This window comes from Macaca nemestrina, chromosome 11, assembly GCF_043159975.1.
Source record: "Macaca nemestrina isolate mMacNem1 chromosome 11, mMacNem.hap1, whole genome shotgun sequence".
NCBI lineage: Eukaryota > Metazoa > Chordata > Mammalia > Primates > Cercopithecidae > Macaca > Macaca nemestrina.
Window position 1 is genome coordinate 133,922,737 of NC_092135.1, and position 17,813 is coordinate 133,940,549.

Sequence of the window (17,813 nt, forward strand, 5' to 3'; positions counted from 1 at the left end):
GGATCCTTTGGGACGTGCCAAAAAAGGCTCACCTGTAGCAAGCCTCCCTGTGGATTTGAGTTTCTTACTCTATTAATTCTATAAACTGAAGTTTTCATCCCATGTGTGAGGTTTGTTTTGTTTTGTTTTGTTTTGTTTTGTTTTTTTGAGATGGAGTCTCACTCTGTCACCCAGACCAGAGTACGGTGGTACGATCTTGGTTCACTGCAACTTCCACATCCCAGGTTCAAGTGATTCTTCTGCCTCAGCCTTCCGACTAGCTGAGATTACAGGCATGCGCCACCACGCCCAGCTAATTTTGTGTTTTTGGTAGAGATGGGGTTTCACCATGTTAGTCAGAATGGTCTCGAACTCCTGACCTCAGGTGATCTGCCCGCCTCGGCCTCCCAAAGTGCTGGGATTACAGGCATGAGCCGCCGTGCCTGGCCCATGTGAGATTTGATGTAAAATTGAGGACGCCGGTCTTCAAAATGACACAGAAGTACTCATTGTCCTGTTACCACCCTTGTCGGCTTTTCACCCTGCAGCCCCTCGAGACCAAATCCACCTGTGAAGTTGCTGTTCATCCCTGCAGGCTCCCTGTACCCCCGGCTCCCAGAACCCATCACCAGCCCTCCTTCCTCTTAGAGAGCAGTCTTCGGGGGGACCTGAGCTTCGGCCGCGGCCTTCCAGCCCCCTGGGTCTCACTGCTCACTGCCTCCCCTTTCTCACCCGGGCGATTCTTTCCATCTCCTCCCTTTGTCCCACGCTGAGTCCCTTTCTCTTCCTTTCTTTGAGTTCATTTCAGAATTCCTTCTCTGTGTCTGCTTATTGCATGGCACGGTCTGATTGGGCCCCACTTTCTTCCTGGAAAGGTATTTTCTGGGACCAGTGAGCAATGTTACCATTTCCAGAAAAGCAGTGCAGCTCCTCCTGCACGGCACTCTTTCTGCCCTGGGATGCCTCCACCTCCCTTCGTTCCCCATTTGGAGCTTCTGGGTGCCATGTCTTGACCAGCAGTGCCAGCCTTCTCTTCGCCATCAACTGTGGTCTTTCTGCACCTGGGCTCCCCTCCGCCCTGCATCTGAGATCGCTGTGTTTAGGCCAGCTCTCCCTAGATGTGTAGCCACTGGAATCTTTTTCATCTCATCAGCTCAGCTCCCGGCAGGACCTCCCCATTGGACTTTTCCAAGATGTCAGTGGACAGCATAGACCTGGGTGCCGGTGGCCACCATCGAGAGTCACTGCCACATTTCTTTTCCTTTTGTGTCCGCACTTGGCCCAGAATCTTCGTCCAGGCAGCCTCCTGGGCCGCCAGTGGTGTGGAGCTGGCGGAGAAAGGAGCCTGCTTCCCAGCATGGCCTCACATTGTCATCAGTGTCACTCAGGACCTTGCCGGCTGCCCCAGCTCAGAGCTTGAACCTCTCCCTCTTGGAATCTGTCAGGGGTCCTCATAGGACCACCCAGCCTCAGTCTTGGCCCCATTGAGTCTGCTCTCCCCACTGCTAATGAAGTCTTTCCTGCTGAAAGCCTTCTGGGCCATCCGTTGTCTGCATGTGGGCGTCCTTGCTTGCCCCCACAGGCCTCCCCTGCTGGTCTGGAGCTCAGCTAATGGCTCTCATCCCCATTCCCTATCCATCTTGAATGTTCTAAACAGTGAATTAAAATGTTTAACTTGAATGCAGGAGCCAGGCAGGTACTTGTCATGCATGGGTTTGGAGGGGGCAAGGATCTGGGTGAACAGGGAGGGCAGCCGTCCCTCACTTCCACCCTCCTCATGCCCAGTGGCCTCATGTTCCCGGATGGTCCTAGTGTTTAAGGAAAGCCAGGAATTTTGATTTGCATATAAAATTTTATAATTTTTAAATGTTGGCAACTGATTCCAAACATCTATTATGCGCTTTTGGGGGCTGATGAAAATGCTTCTGCAGACTAGAAATAGTCCCCAAGTCACCAAGATGGCATCCCTGCATTAAACCCACCCCCTGACCTTCCCAGGAAGCTCATGCAGCTTGGCACGGCATTTAAGGCTCCCCCGACCAATGTCTGCCTTCCTGTCCCAGCTTCTGTCTTATCCACGTCCAACACCCAAGTCCCTAGGCATCTGAGTGGCCTCCTCTCCGTACCTGGGCACACAGTGCTCTTCCATCCATCACTCATCCGCCTGACTGGTCCTGCTGGTCCAAGACATGCCTCCTCTCCGTACCTGGGCACACAGTGCTCTTCCATCCATCACTCATCCACCTGGCTGGTCCTGCTGGTCCAAGACATGGCGTTAGTGCTGTCGCCCCTCAGAAGTCTTCCTGGCTTTCCTCTCCCTGGCCTGAGGGGGCGCCTCTTTTCTGTGCCTCATCCCTTCCTTCCCAAGATGGCCTTCTGTAGACGAACGTAGTGGCACCTGTCACGCTGGGTAATGATAATTTATTACCTTTGCTGCCTTCCCCGCTAGACTCTGATTTTTGTATGAGCAGCAATTATAGCTTGCTGTTCCACGTCCCCAGGACCTAGCGGGGTCCCGGCCCAGCAGTGGGGCTCCACATGGCTGAATTGAGCAGTCTGCAAAGCAGCCTCCTAACCGCAAGTCCTGCGTCACCCTGTTTAGCCGGTCACTCACTCAGAGAACTGTGGATGGGGCTGAAGCTTAGTCCCAAGAGCTACGCGTGTCCAGGAGACCTGGGAGCACCAGCCCAGCCATCCCAGGATCTCACAAAGAGGCCCAGCGGCGAGTACGGGGGAGACAGACAGACCCCTGCGCGGGACTCTAGAGGCTGAGTCTGTAATGAATCCAGCTCAGACCACATGTATGGTGTGCTCAGGGGACCCCCAGACCAAAATCCAACACCGTGCTGGCTTCTGGGAGTGCAGATTTTGCAGATATATAAGCAGAAAATCATGTGATACCCTGAGTTTCTGAGTCAGCAAATGGAATGGGGGCTGAGCATTGCTCAGCCAGCTGGGCGAACCCTGGGCTTCCTGAGGACAACCAGTCCTTAGCTGTGGGGTGACCACTAGCCACCGACAGCCTAACCAGTCAGCTGCAGACCTCTGCTTCCAGTTCCTCCTTTCCTGACCCCCCCAGATCTGCTTTTCAATTTCTCAGTGTATGTTTTCTGGTATAATCTGCTTGTCTTTGCCTCTGAGTGACATCCATGGAGTCACCCAAGTCGCCCGTCGGGACTATTCCTGGTCTCATCTATTATCCTTCTCCAGCTGCTCCTGGATGGTCACCGGGTCCTTCCTCCCTTTCTTCCTGAGCACCTGTCCCGTCGTGCCCGCCGAAGGAGTCGTGCATGTGGTTTGGGGCCTGGATGTGTGTTTGGGCCTCCTCACTGGTTTCCAGCCTTCAGTCTGTAGCCCTCAGACACGCCCTCCTTCCTGCACCCCCAGAGTGGCCCCTCCACTCGCCCTTCAGCTGCAGCCACAGGGTTGAAATCTTTCCCAGGCCCTCCAGACCTCCCAGTTAAGGCTTAAATTTAAAGAATACTAAGTTAAATTTAAAAAAATATTTTTTTTAATTTCACTATTTCCTCAAACTTCTCACCTTTACACTCACCATATTTTACTGAGATCCTATATTTAAATGTCTTTTTCTCCATAAGCCATTGAGTTTGAAAGAGACATCCTTGTAAATCATTTACTGAACTGTTGGAAATTTCGATCTAGGACTCAGAAGATACAGAAGATTTTAAAGAAAGCCATTTGTAAATTCTTACCCTGAGGTTTGTAGACCCTTGTGAAACCCAAAATGGAATGTAAGAGTTTGTATGTACATCTCAGAAGAGGTTCTATGGGTGATTGATTGATTTATTGACAGAATCTCACTCTTGTCACCCAGGCTGGAGTGCAGTGGTACGATGATCTCAGCTCACTGCGACCTCCACCTCCTGGGTTCAAGTGATTCTTCTGCCTCAGCCTCCTGAGTAGCTGGGATTACAAGCAGGCACCATGATTCCTGGTTAATTTTTTTTTTTTTTTTTTTTTTTAGTACAGACAGGGTTTCACCATGTTGGCCAGGTGGGAACTCATGACCTCAAGTGATCCTCCCACCCCAGTCTCTAAAAGTCCTGGGATTACAGGCATGAACCACTGTGCCCGGCCTATTTATTTATTAAATAAATAATTTTTTTTGTTTGTTTTTAGAGACAAGGCCCAGGCTGGAGTGCAGTGGCATAATCACAGCTCACTGCAGCCTCTAACTGCTGGGCTCAAGTGATCCTCTCACCTCAGCCTCCCCAGTAGCTAGGACTACAAGCATACTCCACCATGCCTGGCTGATGTTTCTTTTTTCGTAGAGAACAGGGTCTCACTGTGTGTCCCAGGCTGGTCTGGAACTCCTGGTCTCAAGCAGTCCTCCTGCCTTGGCCTTTCAAAGTGCTGGGATGACAGGCATGAGCCACTGAGCCTGGTCTGGTTCCACAGTTTTGAAGAGGGCCTGTGGCCTCCCCATCTTCCCCACCCTAAGAGGTTAAGAGTCGTGGATTGCTTGACATGTCCCAGGTTCAACATGTTGAGCAAAATGCTAGGAGGGTGGTGCAGAGGCCACCGTGGCAGGCAAACAAGTGGACCAGCAAGCACTCCAAGACTCAGCAACTTTTTGAATATAGAGGCTTAAAGGTAGAACATCTCATGAGACTTTAGGTTTCCAGAATGGGTGCCTGTAAGAATGGTGGTTTCATTAACAGAATAGCAAACTAAGGAAGAAAAGATGATTTGGTTCAGAAAAAATAATGCTGTCAAAAGGAAACTGGGACTGAAAATCGGCCGTCTTTTTCATGTATGGCCATTCTGGCTTTTGACTCTATCCCAAAATACCAAATGCTCTTTCTACTCACTGACTCTTGCTTTCAATTTTGTCCAAAAGAAAAATGATTCACAAAGAAAATGATGTTGTTACACAGTGTACATACTCAATATTAAATTCATAAGTAATGTGAACCACTTCATAAATTATTTAGCTTGAAGTTCATTTTGTATAGAAAATTACATCTTTGAAAAGATATGACAGGGTTAAAATGAATCAAGTTTATCGTAAAGCTGTTCTAGCCATAGTAATTTAATCTGAGTCATTTTATCAAATAAGAAAAATTTTTAATATTTTGACTACTCATCACTCAAGCAGTACAGCTGGTGTTACTAAAGAGGTCATTTCTATTCAGTACCGTTCGTAGATCCTGAAACGGGCGCCTTTCTGTGCTTGTTTGCCACGACAGTGGCTCTCGTACATGACGCCTGACGTATATCTCATGTGAAGGTGCTGCCCAAGCCAAGCTCCCTGGGGCTCCGTTTTCCGTTTCTTGACCGAGGGTGGCAGAATCCCCAGGAAGTGATCCTGTTCCTGGCTTACGTTTTACAGGATGGATCTTACCAGGCAGCCTTGGAAGCCACTTCTCACACCAGGGTAATAAAGTCCTGTGTTTTCACAGTCTGGGTAATACAACGGGGAAGAATTAAAACCTTTGGCATAACACAACTTTTGGTCCATTCTGTAAGCAAAAGCCGTTCACAGCCTCCTGAGTGATACCTGTTTCTAGGCACTGCTTGGTTTCTGGGTGCCCTAGACAGGGAGGATCCCACCGCTTACACTGTCACTTGCTGTCATCCTGAGGACGCTGTTTCTGTGAGCCATGGCTCACACAGCTGTCCTCACGCTAGGTTAAGGGCCCTTGCCTGGGTCCTCACAGTGCTCTGGGCATGGCCCTGTCTTGGCCTAGCTTTCACTAAACTGCATCTGTCTGTCCACATCTGTGGATAGACAGTGCTGTGCCTGTGCTGTCATCTGTCCACCCACACCCAGCACAGGACCTGGGACAGAGTCCATGCAAGGTCAGTGAATAAGGAACGAGGTCATACTCAGAGGCACATCTCTTCCTTCTAACACTGGGAGCTGTTCAAATGCCAATGCCATATGAGAACATGCTTAAGAACATGCTTAAGAAAAAGAGGGAAATAATTATTGTCTCAACAGAGATTTGGATTTAGCAAAAACTGGAAATAATTCACAATGAAATTAATAATCCATTGATTGTGATGTCCATGGTGAGATCATTACCCTTGAGAATAATCCTGGTAATTTAGTTTGCTCGGAAGGTCCTATTTTCAAAGTACTTTTACATTTTCCAAACCCTGCTGTGTGTGTTGAAATGTAAATCACACAGCACCTAGATAACCAGATGATTTTCCTGGTCCTTTGACCAAAAAGATCAAGTGAGAACACACAGTTGCACCTTAATCATTTAGTGCTTTAACTTTCCCCCCCCAGCTAGTATTTGAGGAGTTTCTCTCATTTGGGCTCTGAATGCTTTTCTGATATTGGGGAAGGCTTTAGGAATTGTATTCAGGGCTGCTTTGTTCTCCCCCTTCCTGCCCGTCTCAGTGTTTAGGGTTGTCAGTATCCCAGGACTGATTTCCCTGTCCATCCGTGTGCTTTGGAGGTATCCTGGCCATGTTATTCCTTAAAGTTCTAAGTAAAAATGACTTTGTTCCGTGGCACTATGTTAAATTGGCTGGTTAATTCTGGTGTTATTTACCCTGTAATTCATTAGTTTCACCCCACCATTGGCAGCTGACAGGCTGTAATTTCACGCCTTGCAATAAAAGATGTCTCATAATCTGCTTCATTTAGCAGCAAGAGAATTTAATGAAATTAACTGCACTCCTAATTATGCCAGTGAATACTAAAGACCGCCATCAAGTTTTCTCAGAAAAAGGACAAGGTCCACCTCGTGAAGGATTTAGAATATAATTTCCTGGGAAAAGTTGCAAATATCTTCCTCCTATTGGCCAACCAGGGCCAATTATGAGTACACATATGACTATAATTAACTGGTTTTTTGGTGAATGTCTCTCCAAGTATTCATTGTTTGAAATCAAATTTAAAAGTGATTTCTCTATCGGAGTGGTGTAGATGATAGCAACAAGCTAACGTTAAGTTTTCAGGCAGCGGCCTCTCCTCCTGCAGTGGAGGACAGGTTTGCAAAACATCACAGTTGGAGTGCAGGTTTCCGTGTGTGACTCTGGAGGGTTTCTGGAGTGAGCAGAAGCCCTGGCCGCCTTCCGCCTGTACACTGAGAGCTCAGCCTCTGCAGCCACGACTTCTCCATGCTGCAGGGATGCTAGGCCTGGATGAGGGTTGCCGCCTGTTGGGCATGGAGTGTCCAGTCTCACCCGACCCCTCACCTGGCCTTTCTCCGTTCCTCATGGCCGCTAGGGCAAGCCCTCCCTTCTCCAGGACAGATGGCCTTTCCCCGCTCTACCGTCCATCTGCATCCTGCCCCTGGAGGGGAGGAAGACGAGCTTGTTCTGGGTGCCCTGTGCGCCTGTCCCCATCTCACACGTGTGGAACAAGCCACTCACACGCTGACATGCTCTTCTCTCCCTCTTACCACGACTCTCTCTTGGTCCTGCCTTTCTCACCTTTCCCTCTGAGCCTTCTTCACGGCCTCTTCCTCTTTGATGGAGGACAGGGCAGAGGAAAGGCAGGGAGGAGCATCGATGCCTCCTGAGCAGGTCTGGCCTGGCACTTGCCTATGCTGGGTGTACACACACCTGTCTCCTTGCCTTTCCCACTCACCCCACAGTGTCCTGGCCCCAGGGCTCTGCAGCCCACAGCACCTTTTACAGTGCTGTGGACAGATTCAGGCGAACCATGGATTAGTAACCGGAAAACATTAGCAAACACAGAGGCTGCAGCTGAGCCAAAGGAATGGAGACTCTAGAAGGAAGATGTGTATGTTCCAGCTCTGCAGAAAAACAGCTGAAGCAGTGGGAGGTTCTCTGTTACATCTAAATGCAATGGAAATCTCCATAGCCACAAGTGACTGGCCTCTACCTCTCTTCCAATCTTGCTCTACTCATGTGTGGCCTTTCTGTAGTTCTGAAAGGAGCCCCCTTCCCAGGGGCAGTGCCTGATGTGGTGTCCTTGGTCCCAGCACCTCTGCATCATGCACCTTTGCAGGACATCAGCCAGCTTGCTCTGCCACCCCACATGAGTGTCCACACACCTTAGTGAAGACATCGCTCTGAGCAGCTCTAACTTCAGAGGCCTCGCTTGGGAAGCGAGGGCGCGGTGTTGCCCCTTGGTTTCCTGAGGCTGCTGGCAAGTAGGGCTTTGCAAAGACATACTTCAGGACATTTTGGAATAGCTGTTGTGTGTTCTCACCAAAAATAGCTGCTTTGGCAAAGAGTATTCCTGTTTCTGGTCACCCTTCGTCTTCATGCCATCCCACAGGATGGGGGTGGTGACTTCACACACATTTTAGATTTGAAAGGATGATGACTGTACTTCAAAGTCGGGGAATTCCATGGCCCACCCCACAGCCCACTCATGTCAGGTGCATTCCAGGGAGCAGTGGGTTCCAGGTTCAAGTCCATTTGGGGGACTGTGGTTCTGTGGTGGGCAGGGGCTGACTGACCTGCCCAAGGGGTTTAGCAAGGGAATGGCTGTTCCGGGACCTGGCCCAGCATCCTCCCACTGTACACAGCCTCCCTGCTCAACCTACGGAGGGGCTCCCGGGCAGGCTGTTCACGGGCTTGGCGTTCACAGGACTCTCCCACAGGAAGGGTGCCGGGCTGTCAAGGAGCCAGGAGACCTGATTTCTAGGCATGGCCCAGTGTTAACCTTGGACACAGCAGCCGGTGTCACCAGGACCTCTGAGCTCATGGCCTGACCTAGAGTGCGAGGAGCCAGTGGACCTCAGAGGGCCCTGTCCAGGCTGTCAGTGCTGAATATAGACCATCAATGCCCGCCTGGCACTCCTGCTGTTCGGTCAGAGCTGGGAGGGAAACGCAGCTCTGCTATAGACATGGGGTTTGGACTGGGAGGCCATGGAACGGTGAACACACTTAGCAAAGCCATTTCCTGGAAAGGGCAGAAGCAGCTTAGCCCCAGGGGTCTGCACATCACCCCTTTCCCTAAACTTCACCTGTCCACCAATGTACCGTGTGCCACAGGCGAGTGATGGGAACATGGCCCTTGTTTTGGGGATTTTTTTTTTTAAGGCAAAGTGTGTTGTGTGTTCTTGCAATTACTTGCTACCAGTGTCCCTTGGATATCTCTCCCCTTGGAGCGTTTGCAGCCAGTGGCACCAGGATGCCCACGGCAGTGTACTCTGGGCTCATCTCCGCGTGTGTGGCCCTGAACCCAGAACACCCGGAAATACAAGTGCAACTGCAAGGAGCCCATGAACAGAAAGAAGAAGAAGGGGATGGGGAAGCGCTTCTTGACTGCTCGCCATAAAAATAATTGAGCTGAAATTAAATCTGGGGGCTTTGGTAGCCTCCTGTTAGGAAAAGAAATAAAACCCTGTGTTTTGATGCACAACTCGCACATCTCATCTGCAGTACGCCAGAGGTAATTTTGGCGACAAGCAGTAAGGAAACCTGAAGTATTTCTCTCCCAGACCCTCCCAGCTTATTAAAAGAACTTATAGACATGAAAATACATTAAAGTGGGCAAAGCGGAGAGAGGGTGAAAGAGATTAACAACCTCCGCTGAATAGAACCCATTGATGAAACAGGCCTGTGAGCTGCTGCCGACTCTGAAACAAGGTGCCAGGAACTGAAAAGAAGGTCAGGCCTGTCCAGAATTTAGGGGGGAAATGGAAATGTATATTTAAAACTAATATATGCCTAAGTGCTCGTTTCTCCCCTGTTGCTGATTGGAAAGATTTACTCGGGAAGAGGAAAAACAGTTCTGTAGCCGATTACCCAATGTGAGCACCCAAATTAAAAGATTCACTTAAAATGCAGCAGAGACAAGGGAGGCAGCGGAGAGGGGCCCAGGCGTGCATAATGCCTATTGTCTGCGTCTGCGTCTGCGTTTGCGTTTTAATGCCAGTGCCCAGCATGGGAGCAGGGACCTCCTAGTGTGTGCGGAGGGGGCTTGGGGTGGAAACGGAGGGAACCCCCAAACAGGCCGCCTTTTGACAGGTGCCTGACAGGTATGGGTGCCTTTGGAGATCTTTTTAGGAAATTGGGTGTTTGCGAGTATAAATTGAAGCGAGCATGCTGTGTGTGGATGTGTGCGAGAGAAAGTTAGCCGTCAGTCAAGTTTTATCTCTTAATGAATAGAGACTGCTGAAGTAAGGGTTAGGTAATTGAGTTTATAATTAATTAGCCATAACCCTCATCAGATAAAGCAGTTGTGAAGAATTTTTTTTATCTTCTTTCTGTCCCCAGGGCCTGCCCTTCTTTGTCCTTGCACTGACAGCCAGCACTTATCTCGGGCCTGCTGGAGCCCGTGCCCGTCAGTCCTCCCCCTGGCCAGGGCCGAGGGGTGGTCAGCCCAGCCCGCATTGTGCTGAAGGCCCACAATCAGCCCAGCTGTCCGGGCCATGATGAATTAGCGGTGGGAGTTAACATAGAGGTGAACTCCAGATCTGCCGATAGCTGGCAGGCCGCCGCTGTTTGTCCTGACTTCAGCGCATCTCTGATAGACCTTTGACACCTTCCAACAAAGAGGTTACGGGAGGGAGAGCTGGAGAAATGGAGCACTCCTCCAGAAAGTTGGGCAACTCACAAAAGACCCCTTAATTTCTATAGCGGGCAATTCAGTCCACAAAGGAAGGAAATCAATGAGAGTTTACGCTCTTTCTTTAAGGAACCTTTTTTTTTTTTTTTTAAAGAAAAAACCATTTGCTGGCATTTTGCATGTTTTGGGTACGAGCAGTAGTAGAACCATAAGACATTAAAATTGTCTTGACTGCGTTTTATAGACTGGATGAGAAAAAAAACAGGGTAAAATGGCTCCCCTACTCTGCTTCAAGATTTGAAATATCTGATTCAGGCAGGTTGAGTGAGGAATTGTTTTAGGAACAGGGAAGGTTGTGACTTTCTTGGTACTGAGTTGGAAATAATGTCAACTTCCTTGTGATTTTAGTTGTTCCTTTCTAATTAACCCCCAGGCAGGTACAGATAAATCTCTCAGTACCCTAGGGATGTGGCAGATAGGAAGATGTGAGCCTTTCTTCTCACTCTTCTACAGTCAGTGTTTTATAATAGACAGATTAAATGGCAGTTTTGTTTCTTCTTTGTTAGCAAGACTAGGTATCACTTTTCCAGACCCACCCTATGGTAATTATTTGGGGACTTAAGGCCAGAATGTTTTATCAGACAATATGGCTGAATAATGATTTTGGATGTTAATGAAAATTTAATCAGACAAATATATTATTCAGCCTCGTTTAGGGAGTAAAGTATGATAAGTGCATCTACAAGTGCTGAAATTTGTAGAACAAACGAGTTCATTTTTGCGAAGTAGGATGAGAAGCCAACAGACAGGTGTGTGTGGATGGGGGAAAGGATGGGTGCTAGTTTGTTTTGTTTTTAAGTGTAGGCCATACCGAGTTAACTTGGGAAGCACTGTGACTAGCGAAAGTCCCTAGTCATTCATTGTAGACTCATTGTCAGCTGCCCATGTGGACATACTAGATGCCATAATTGAGCCACACCTAACGATTCCGAGTTTTTAATGAAGCAAATATGGTAAATATGTCCATTCCAGGCTTGCTTTGAGTATAGCAAAAGAAAGTTGATGTGTAGGCTCATGGGATGATTGCACCTTATACGACTGGATAAAATCCAAATAACTCAGCTAGAGAGAGTGGAGCCGCCGTGTAGAGGCAGGCACTCCCCCTCAGCCTCCCCTTGTCTTCCAGGGCTTGTGGGGTCACCTCCAGCAAACCCAATTTGAAAACCAGTGATCAAGCGTTGACAACTCCCGTCACAGCCGAGAAACTCAGGCCTTGTTCAAGGTCACATGGAGAAAGAATATTGCATGGAGTAGACCCTGCTCCTCCCCCGCATCCAACTGAACATGGGCTGTGGTCCTGTTGGCTCCCTGCGGGCCTGCTCTCCTTCCCTGCTTCTCTCCCCCTTAGATGGGACCTGTGAGGCCTGTCTCTAGCCCTGCTTGGCATCAGATGGGGCCACTCCTGCCAGCTCACCTCCCTGCTGGCCATTTGCCCTTCATCACAGAGGTGGGGGAAGATGGCAGCCTCATTCCAGCCTCAGCTGCTATTGTGGCTGCAAAGGTACAGCCAACTGTACAGCAGCCCATTTCAGTGCATTGTAGGAAACCAGAGGCTTTCAACCCAGACCGGCTTGGAGCCTAGGGCTGCCGCGTCCGCTTACTAATGGTGGACTTGGGGATGTTTCTTACCCTCCAAGCTTGACGTGCTTTATCTATTAAGTGGCAGTTGCTGATGGCAGTGAATTGTGGAGTGATAGGTACTCTCATGGGAGGAGCTCAAAAGTGGCTGGGTGTCCCCTGGTTTCACTTGTTTTATTATTATTATTGTTTTCATAGAGGAGTTAATGGAGCAAATGAGAAACAAATCTTTATTCATTCTTGTTTTTGGAGTCTGCATCCTGTACAATGCCCTCAGAAGTGTAGATTGCCTCTGCTCCGGGAGCCCAAGACGTTTGGTCAGCTCTAACTTCATCACGTAGACTTTGTGAGAGGATGCTTCAGAGGAGGCCCACCATGAGGTCTGCCTCCTTGTATTTGTTACTTTTGAAATCTTAATGCCAGTTATTTTAAACTAGGGTGACTAATGGACCCTTATTTCGTGAAGGAACAGAAAAGTAGAAAAGGTTTAAAGGCAAAAAAAGATGAAGGTATTTGTCTGTGATGTTCAACAAACCGGCCTCATCGGGCCCCAGGTGGAAAACTGACGTGGTGATGCGTGTGCTTTCCATCCCTGGGGGTGGCGCACGGAAATGGAAGCGTGAGGTCATCCTTGTGATCAGTAACAAAAGTCTACCTGGAAAATGGTTGCTTTGATTTTCCAGGGAGTTAGTAGTGTGACAGGCATGTCAAAATTAATCATCAGTAGATTTATTCAAAGCTAAATGTCAGCTGAAATTCTAAGTTCTCTTTGCTATACTACATTTAAAGATAATTGCTATAGTTTCTTAGATGTCCTTATTCATTCAGTTACAGATTTATCATTTTTCACACCAAATTCTAAACTGCGTTACGTTCAGTACGTTTTTGAAGTCATAAAAGTTGAGTTATAGTAAATTTAAAATCGAGCGGTTTCTGCTTTAAATATAGAGTATCAATCTTTCCTTTAGATTCGCTGCTCTGAACTTTTGATTTTGATATTATAAATATACAACTATTCATCTCATTCTTTTACCTCCACCGTGCTGGGAAGACTGAGAGGCTGAGCAGCTCCCCTGAATTCAAGTCAGAAGATGTTTGTTTGAATTGGAGACTGGGTGTTGGTAAATGTGTGGCAGTGACAAGTGGGTGAGTGGGGACACATCCTTGATCCTCATGCCTTAGAGGAAATGACTTGCTTACCCTATGGGGTCTCTAGATGCACAGAGGCTACTGCATTCCCAGGGGGTCAGCCTTGTCTCAGAAGTACTGAGAATATTCTTTTTTTTTTTTTTTGAGACGGAGTCTCAGTCTGTCACCCAGGCTGGAGTGCAGTGGTGTGATCTTGGCTCACTGCAACTTCTGCCTCCTGGGTTCAAGTGATTCTCCTGCCTCGGCCTCCCGCGTAGCTGGAACTACAGGCACCTGCCACCACGCCCGGCTAATTTTTGTATTTTTAGTAGAGGTGGGGTTTCACCGGATGGGCCAGGCTGGTCCTGAACTCTTGACCTTGTGATCCGTTCGCCTCGGCCTCCCAAATTGCTGGCATTACAGGCGTGAGCCACCGCGCCCGGCCGAGAATATTCTTAAATGTTCATCTTAAGTTAGCATCACTGAAGCTATAGCTTCTTCTCTTTAGTTTATTCTTCTACCCAGTGATTCACCGAGAATTATTTGAGTTTTCCATGTAAGAAAATGTGATTCGCTTGGTGTCAGTAAAGTAGGGATTCTCTGACTCATGGAAGCAGGGGGGTCACCCCAAACAGCACTGTGAGGAGGCGTGGCTTGAGTTTGATCCCTCTGGGTTGGGACTGCCGTCAGGGTCTGTACATTCTCATGACCCATGTGCTTAAACTTGGGCCCTTGAGGTTCCTGTCCTTTCCACGTGTCAGCCAGCAGTAGACTCAAACCAGCGTCCTGGAAGTGCCCTCATCAGTCGTGAGCAGCCCCATGTGGACCATCTGCTTGTCCAGTACTGAACCAGTTCCTGTGACTGGGGCTCATTGTCTTGGCCTAGGCCACATGTTAACCCAGAGTACACAGGCCAGGATGGGAAAGGGTCACCTTTCCCATGCAGAGTCACAGGTCCTGGCCATGAGCACAGGAGTTGGATGTAGGACAGCCACCATAAATGTCCCTTGCCCAAGTTGTCCTGAAAGTTTAGAACTTCGGCCAATGTTCCCTACTTGACACTCAGACCTGAAGGCCTCCTGCAAGTGGTAGCCACTGTCGTGAGCTCAGGGTTCTGAGAACGCGCTTGGTTCCCACGCTGCGGTTCGGTTGGATGTGGTAGATGTGAGACCAATGCCTGAAAGAATGCCGCCGTAGAGAAACGTGAAGACACACACACTCGGCCACGCGGTATTTAATGGGCCTGGATTTGTGTAAGTGGGAGTCAGACGTTCCATGTGAAGTGCCCTCCCTGGAGCAGTAGTAGCATCAGTGATCTCCATGGAAACGCAGGTGGTGAGCCTGAGATGCTACACTTTAGAGCAGGGGTCACCCATTCCTGGGTGGTAGCCTGGTACCAGTCTATGGCCTGTTAGGAACCAGGCCACACAGCAGGAGGTGAGCGGCGGGTGAGTGAGCATTACTGCCTGAGCGCCGCCTCCCATCAGGTCAGCGGGGACATTAGATTGTCATAGAAGTGCGAACCCTGTTGAGAACTACACATGTGAGGGATCTAGGACGCACACTTCTTTGAGAATCTAGTGCCCGATGATCTGAGGCGGAGCAGTTTCACCCTGAAACCATCCCCCCTCCCTGTCCATGGCAAACTTGTCTTCCAAGAAACTGGTCCCTGGTGCCAAAAAGGTTGGGGGCCGCTGTCGTAGATCCTTTCATGAGCATCCCCGAGGAGACCCTCAGACACAGCTTCCTGCTTGCAGGGTCCTGACCCCAACCCTCCAGTGGCTCACAGCATGCGTGCGGCTTTCCACCCTGGTTGCAGCTGTTCCTTCTTAAACAGAACCTACAGAAGTCGATACACCAAGAACATGGATGCATTGTGTGTCATGTGTAGACATTGTCTGTGTCCCCACATGTGCACCATACAGACATGACACGGAAGAGCACCTCCTCGGTTTGCCAACCAGCTTTTGTATAGCAGCAAATTCAAAGTCAGTTGGTGATGAGGGAAGGCTGGATGCAGCTAATAATAAGCATTTTTGTATAATTCATTTGCGAGAATGTAGTACAGTCGGCATTTGGGAATTGACTGGGTGTAAAGAGTTTTCCAGTAAAAGCACTGAAAGAACCAGAGCCTGCGGGAGCAGCCTTTCGCCCTGTGCCGTGTGTTTTGCCACACTGTCTGCCCATGTTGGGAGTGTGAGGCATATCCCCAGGGCTGCTTCCTGGGTGATCTTGGGGGATTTTCATTTTTCTGGTACAGGACTGGAGAGTTTACACGATACTATGACGGTACAGCATTTAATTTAGTATCACCACTTTGGGAAAATGTGTATCTTAATTGCTAAAATCTTCAACTTTGTATAAATTCAAATTGAACATAATCCAGACTATATAGCAATCTTTAATGAATTCCATCATCAACATTACCACATAAAGGAAGTTAAGTTGGGCATATAAAATTGTAATTCAGTAAATTTTTCTTTAGTTAGTAAGCAGATTACTATTCATTGCTAAGATGCGTTTTATCAACGGTTTTGGTAGCGTTAGTTAAAAAATGTAAGGATGATGTTACAGAACATGAACATAACATTTTTAGAGAAGTATACTTATCAAACTTTAGTTACAAAGTTTCTAAGGGCTTCTTACTGATTAAAAAATGTTTTTACTTATAAAAAGTCAGCCTTTTTTTTAAGATAAGACATTGAGCTTTCAAGTTGGCAAATTAATGGGCAGAATGTATATATCCTGTTTGTACATATTTGAGTTTAAGATGTAGTAGTTTAGGGGGAAAATGTTTTAAAACCATACAAAATTTGGGAAACAGACCTTTTAACCAATAACTGTTATTGAGAGGTGATTAAAAAATCATAAATATGAATTAGTTCACAATGAATTATATTCTGTGTGCATGATTGTCTGTGATCATTACTTGATGTGTACTTCGCCTTTGTCAAAAGTTATAATGTATCCATCGACCATAAAAGGTCCCCAGAACATGAAAGGTGGATTCCCTACATGCCTGTGAAATTGATGAGCAGGGAGAGGCTTACTCATATTTTAATGCCAGCGGTAACAGTGTTCACACCCAGAGATCAGGGGCATCAAAGTTGGTGGCAGCAAAGAGTATTTGCCACTGTAATTGACAAATAATACCCCTCATAAATACTGCCAGTCTTTTCAATTAGTTTTCATCTAAAATTCGGGCTACAAAATGATGGCCTGTCAACTGACAATGAATGGCAAAAATTAATAAATTGTCTTCTAAATAGAATGGACACTTAAGAAAAATTGGGCAGCCAATTTAGCTCAGCATGAAGCGAGGGGAACCTTTTGTACTGGTGCCGACCACTAATGTTGTCTCGATCTTTATTAATGGTGCTTGGCGGCTGCTGACAGTTTTGTTGCTACTGGCAACTTTCTTCATTAAAATTAAAGCCAGCATCAAATTCCATTAGCCGTACTCTGGGCACCTTGCTTTTTTTTTTTTATACATATTGTTTCTTTTGTTAACTCCCTCTCCACCCATAAGAAGTTTTCAGAGAAGTTAAATGGAAGGAATTGTTTGCTAAGGCCAGAGAACCATTCTCTGTTGTTGTGGGGAAATGGCCATGACTGGCCCGGTTAGAACCCCCATCCTGAAATCTGCAACCCCCCCTCCGCCTTTTGTTCCATCCCCTTTCAAAACTGGAGCATATTACCTCTAAAAACTACACACTATTTTGGATCTGCAGAACGACTAATTGGTATGAGGCCTTCTAGTTTCTTATTTTTCCTGAGCATTTTTTTTTTTTTTTTAAAGTTCCTGGTTCCCTTTTCTAACTGTATTTCCATAGCTGACTATACCTTAACACAATAGTAACTCAATGCTCAGAGAGTCTCGCATTTGTCCGGAAGGCCTTAGAGTTATTTTCCCGAAGGCATTACTTTTATCTGTAGGACAAATTTCAACCTTTGAAGGAAAGAATCGAGCTTTGCTGAATAAGTTCTGAACTATTGTCTGAAAAGCCATTGCCTGCCCTTCACAGCACTGTGTGGAGTTCAAAAGGCTCTGAAATGCCTCCGCCCTGGAGCTGCTCCTCTTTCGGCAGCAAGAGGCAACAAACAGCTCTGATTCTGGGACAACTCAGTTCTTGGCTGTGCGCAGCGCCTTCCACCAGCAAGCAGAGGTTGTATGGCCACAGCGAATGTCTCTTGTAAAGGAACTAGGCTGGGATCACCATCCCCATGGGTTACCTTCCCCTCCCAGCCCAGTCTCATAATTGCCTTCTTCTGTCCTCAGTAATGCTAAGTTTAGGGGCTAAACCTTCATCTCAATTTGTTTTCTTCTTATCCTCCTCTTCCTCCTCCTCCTTTTAACTTGTATCTTACCCTGAAAGAAACACAGATACTCATTAAAACAGTGAAAAGATAGTTGTCAAGCAACAAAGGAAAGGACATTATCCCAGAAAACATACACTGGGAAATAAAAAATATAACTTTGTCTCTGAGCGTCCTAGCACTCAAGGCAAAAAGGAAGATAATTCTGAGCTCTGCTGGAAGTCATTACGTAAGTGCATTCTGTATTTCCTTTAACTGTGTTCTAACTTGAAACCGTAATTTA

At 47.5% G+C, this 17,813-nt stretch overlaps 1 protein-coding gene across 15 annotated transcripts in view; it reads left to right on the forward strand.

Moving 5' to 3' along the window:
* Nucleotides 1-17,813, forward strand: part of LOC105473862 (ArfGAP with GTPase domain, ankyrin repeat and PH domain 1) — a 644,177-nt gene that overhangs the window by 348,114 nt on the left and 278,250 nt on the right. The gene's annotated exons all lie outside the window — the stretch shown is intronic.